Source organism: Siphateles boraxobius, unplaced genomic scaffold (genome assembly GCF_051911475.1).
Source record: "Siphateles boraxobius isolate OS27281-9 unplaced genomic scaffold, OSU_SipBor_1 130, whole genome shotgun sequence".
In the NCBI taxonomy this organism is placed as follows: Eukaryota; Metazoa; Chordata; class Actinopteri; order Cypriniformes; family Leuciscidae; genus Siphateles; species Siphateles boraxobius.
The window spans coordinates 12,123,960-12,129,694 of NW_027508734.1; the positions used below are offsets into that span (position 1 = coordinate 12,123,960).

At 38.0% G+C, this 5,735-nt stretch overlaps 1 long non-coding RNA gene across 2 annotated transcripts; it reads left to right on the plus strand.

The window, feature by feature from the left end:
- The first annotated feature begins 3,578 nt into the window (after nt 1-3,578).
- LOC143736576 (uncharacterized) lies at nt 3,579-5,261 on the plus strand. Of its 2 annotated transcripts, none has more exons than XR_013203491.1 (2): nt 3,579-3,686; nt 4,995-5,261. It is a non-coding gene; the product is annotated as an uncharacterized LOC143736576 (long non-coding RNA). The 2 variants fall into 2 exon arrangements; XR_013203490.1 differs by lacking the exon at nt 4,995-5,261 and adding an exon at nt 4,280-4,875.
- The last annotated feature ends 474 nt before the right edge of the window (nt 5,262-5,735 follow it).

Here is a 5,735-nt window from a genome sequence, read left to right on the forward strand (position 1 = left end):
GGAAATGTAGTTGTGTGTGAACAATGATGTTGAGTACCCTCAGCTGGCTCTCAAGGGCACTCCAGCTGATAACCGTTACAGTTTGTTTGTTTGTTTGTTTGTTTGTTTGTTTGTTTGTTTGTTTGTTTGTTTGTTTGTTTGAATTGCAACAACATTTTCTGTCCATTCGGATTATACCGTTTTAATATAAACAAACTAATAAACTTAATGCAATGCATATTTGTCCGTTATTTATAAAAGAAACAGGTAGAATTTCTGTAATAGTACTAATAAATTAAATTTGGTTTAAATACACAATACCAGGTTTATATATGTATCATAAATAAGTCCAATTTAACTGAATATAACTGAATAATGGGTGGTAAACAATGTTTATAATCATAATATAATTAACTGAATAAATGTAATACTTTCAAAATGAACAGATTTATGCACACACATTTAAAATATGATTTATTTAAAGCTGCAGTCCATAGTTTTTCCTCTTTCCTCTGTTCAAAATCTGCAATTGCAGTTATTCGCGGAATTATCAACTTTACGTGGGTTGTGCTTCGGCACGGCACAGTGCGGATGAATCCAATGTTTAGAGGAGAATTTGCGGCTGTCAATCATTGCGCCGGTGTGGATATTGTCATTCGGAATCACAGATTCTACTTTTTGGAAGTATGACTAACATAAGAATTTTCACCAGAAAATGTCATCTGAACAAGTAAGCCAGCTAGACATTTTACATTCCCAGAACGTTCTGAGAACGTCCCCGCTGGTGTCAAGGACGTTGCCTGGTAACGTTCCCACAACGTTCCCAGACAGACACGATGTGGAGTTCTTTAAAGGGTTTGGGGACGTTATTTGGAGGACCTTCAGGGAACATTCAGGATGTTCTGGGAACGTTTAGAGGACAATATTAAATTCAGAAATCCAATGTTTCCAAAACATTCTGAGAACGTCCCGCTGGTGTCAGGAACGTCGCTTGGTAACGTTCCCACAACGTTCCCAGACAGACACGATGTGGAGTTCTTTAAAGGGTTTGAAAACGTTATTTGGAGGACCTTCAGGGAACATTCAGGATGTTCTGGGAACATTTAGAGGACAATATTTAATTCAGAAATCCAATGTTCCCAGAACATTCTGAGAACGTCCCCGCTGGTGTCAAGGATGTCGCCTGGTAACGTTCCTACAACGTTCCCAGACAGACACGATGTGGAGTTCTTTAAAGGGTTTGGGGACGTTATTTGGAGGACCCTCAGGGAACATTCTGGGAACGTTTAGAGGACAATATTTAATTCAGAAATCCAATGTTCCGAGAACATTCTGAGAACGTCCCCGCTGGTGTCAAGGACATCGCCTGGTAACTGTAGAGATCAAAATTAGAGAACAATTAAGAAACACTTGATTATTTTCAGAAATATTGTTAATCTTCATTGCTTGAAATTGAGGGATATTCGCTGTGGGTATACCATTGTTCTACTAGCATTTTTTACAAAATAACAAAGGTACTTCAACAAAAACCTTTATTTTGTGGAAAACACAGCGATCAAAATTAGAGAACAATAACCATTGCACCACAAAAGCCAGCATTACAACAAAAATTTTAGGCTTCCAGCAGTCAAAATTTAGTAGGAAGTGTAGAGGCCCTTGCTTTGAATGACCTGAGCACATCTGCGGCCACACTACAGGACATCACTAGATTCTCACACTGCTCTGCTGTGATCTTGGTCCACTCTTCTTCCAGTCTCTTCCACAGTTCGCTAACTGTAGTGGGTTTCTTAGCCATAACTTTGTCGCCAAGGATTTTCCAATGATTTTCAATCAGGTTTAGATCAGGACTCTGGGCTGGCCATTTCATTATTTCAATTTTCTGAGCTTCAAGGAACTTCTTTACCCATTTTGCAGTGTGACGGGGCATTGTCTTGCATGAAAATAGCGGGCTGATTGGGAGATGCTTGCAGGGAAGGAACCACATGTAGCAGAAGGAGGTTCTGATAAACATTTGCATTCACCATGCCATGTAGCTGTATAATAGGCCCAACTAGACTGTCCACATGACATGCTCCTCCACAAAGGTTAGTCTACATGGCATGGTGAATGCAAATTAGAGATGCTCCGATCAGCATTTTTGGGGCCGATTACCGATCACCAAAATCATGATCTGCTGATTGCCGATCACAGAATGGCAGGGGAATGGGATTCTTTTATCTGTAATCTAGCAGAGTTTGAACCATTTGTAGAAATGAAACTAACAATGAAACAGTAGAAATAGGCTACAGTCAAGATCTTAAAGAACCACCAAGTGTTTATTTAATTGTATTTAGAAAATGAGATAACTTAAGGCTACTGTAGGCCATCTTTCCCAAATAAGGCAGAGTAACATAAAATTATTCCAAACAAAGAGGGGTCAGGCAGACCAATACACATTAGATCATGGGATGGGATCAAGTTACACTTAGGCATACTTGGAAATTGTAGCCTCTTAATACACTGACTACATTTAATAATTGGCAGCAAAAACTTGTTTTTGACAGCAAAACTGACTACTGCCACAAAAGGACAAAACTATGGCAAGTTTTTTTCTGTTATCATTTATGAAAGTCTGATGTAGTTGAGGAAATATCTCGCGGCACGAATGTACCAATACAAATAAATAAAACATCTCCAGTTAACTAGCAGAGGCATTCATTTTGTTCATTTGTTAAATAAGAGGCGATCTAGCGCTGAAATGTGTTTTTTTTTTATCAAGTGATTAAAGTGCTCGACGCCGCGTGGATACTGTGTTCTCTTGTGGCTCGCGCAGTCTTCACTCGGACGCGCCCTTCAATCCATTGTGGAGACTCTCTATTCGTTCCGGTGAAATTACAAAACAAACTATACACAAACGTGTCCCTGTCTGATATACAACAACTCATAAACATAATCGGTTTTGATGAGGGAAAAAAAACCTATACGAGTGTGGATTAGAACCCAGGACCTCTGATCCCAGACGGGAGAAGGAGAACTCATGTTGCCACTGGCAAGCTCCGCTCTGCTGCTGTGTGCCCCTGTGCCGCGCATGCAGGTGGAAAAAAGTCACGCGAGTAATTTACGTCACGTGATCGGCTTTTTTGATCAGCGCTTTTGGGGTTCGCCGATCAAGCTATTTTTAGCCAATATCGACCGATCATGATCGGCGGCCGATCAATCGGGGCATCACTAATGCAAATGTTTATCAGAACCTCCTTCTGCTACATGTGGTTCCTTCCCTGCAAGCATCTCGTGCTGCAAGGGTTATTGTTCTCTAATTTTGATCGCTGTGTTTTCCACAAAATAAAGGTTTTTGTTGAAGTACCTTAATAGAAGTACCTTTGTTGAAGTACCGAATATCCCTCAAAATCTAAAGCAATGAAGATTAACAATATTTCTGAAAATAATCAAGTGTTTCTTAATCATTCTCTAATTTTGATCTCTACTACACTAATTGTCTTGGTACAAATTTGAATGTTTTGAAAGAAGTTTCTTATGTTCACCAAGACAGCATTTAAAACAATAATATTGTGAAATAATATAATTTTCAAATAGCTACGATGTTTACATAATATTCCTACATATAGGGGCAATGCAGTGCAGAAGTTGTGCAAGTCTCTAAAGGCCAGTGAGATTGAAGACCTCATTTCAATGGTCCTAAAAATTGCTCCACACAGGCATTTAAAATGGTAAGCAATCGTGTCAGTTTTGTTTTAATTTTCAATGATTCAATGTACCTCATGCAAAATAATTTTTTCTCGTGTCATTTATGACGTTTTATTGGAACTTGGAAAGTATAATTACTAGATGAGTGTAAAAAGTATTTGTGCAGTGAATTTCATAACATCAGTATACAAGGCATCAGCAAAACTTCATTATTGCACACACAGCAATTTATTATTGCATCCCCCCCACCCCAAAAAAACACAAACAAACGTTTTTTCTTTGTACTGTATGTGATGATTGCTTCTCATAGAACAGATTTGTGCAATCAGTTTGTCAAAGTAATACCCTAGTTTATTATCTTCACTGTGCGTCACTTATGCAGTAATGTGCAATTGAATTATTGCAGGGCAAATTAATTTTAGTAATAAATTCACATCTTAAGGCTTGCAGGTGACTTTTGTCACGTTTAGCCACGCAATCCCTCGGTGATCACGGACTACATTTCCCTTCATGCACCTCCCTGGACTGATTACACTTCACACCATACACCTGCACTGCGCTGATTACACACACACACCTGCATCTCATCTGACTCATGTCTTTTTTTTTTTTCAAGAAACTTGTGCATGCTTTCATCACCAGGAGGGTGGATTATTGTAATGGACTCCTCACTGGCCTTCCCAAAAAGACCATAAGACGGTTGCAGCTCATACAGAACGCTGCTGCTAGGATTCTGAGCAGAAACAGAAAATATGAACACATCACACCAGTCCTCAGGTCTTTACACTGGCTCCCAGTTACATTTAGGATTGATTTTAAAGTATTATTACTGGTATATAAATCATTCAATGGCCTAGGACCTCAATACATTGCAGATGTGCTCAGTGAATATAAACCCAACAGATCACTCAGATCATTAGGATCACATCAGCTAGAAATACCAAGGGTTCACTCTAAGCAAGGTGAGTCTGCTTTTAGCTACTATGCCAGCCGCAGCTGGAACCAGCTTCCAGAAGAGATCAGATGTGCTCCTACAGTTGTCACATTCAAATCCAGACTCAAAACACATCTGTTTAGCTGTGCATTTACTGAATGAGCACTGTACCACTGTTCATCCCACTTTTGTACTGTATTTTATTTTATGTTTTTAATTATTCTGATTTCTTTTGATTATTTCTGTATTTTATCTTTTATTCTAAACTGTTTTAATTATTCTGATTTCTTTTGATTATTTTAATTTCTTCTATGTAAAGCACTTTGAATTACCATTGTGTATGAAATGTGCTATATAAATAAACCTGCCTTGCCTTGCCTTTGTTTTTGATTTGCAGCTGATGGTGAAGTGAAGACGTTGGTGAGGTTGTTCACGGTTTCATGTTCACCGTACACATTTTCACAGTGTCATGTTCACCATACACATTTTCATACCTATTGATGTAAATTTTGTGTGATGTTGTTTGTTGTTTAAAACATGTTTATATCTCATTTCATTTCAGAGATTGCGATTGTTTCTTTAAATGCAAGTTATATTTATTTTTTAATATTTAATTCATGGTTCATAATATTCTTATGTTTTGTGAACAATAAACTATGTAGAACGTTTTGATTACGTCCTCTTTGTAACATTGTTATGTGACCTTAAGATTACCATTACGGAACGTATCCCTAAAGTAATTTAAGGAACGTTATAATATGACCAACTTAGACCCATATGAGAACGTTTTGATTACGTCCTCTTTGTAACGTTGTTATGTGACCATAAGATTACCATTACGGAACGTATCCCTAAAGTCTTATAAGGAACGTTATAATATGACCAACTTAGACCCATATGAGAACGTTTTGATTACGTCCTCTTTGTAACGTTGTTATGTGACCATAAGATTACCATTACGGAACGTCCCCCTAAAGTCTTATAAGGAACGTTATAATATGACCAACTTAGACCCATATGAGAACGTTTTGATTACGTCCTCTTTGTAACGTTGTTATGTGACCATAAGATTACCATTACGGAACGTATCCCTAAAGTAATTTAAGGAACGTTAAAATAGGACCAACTTAGACCCATA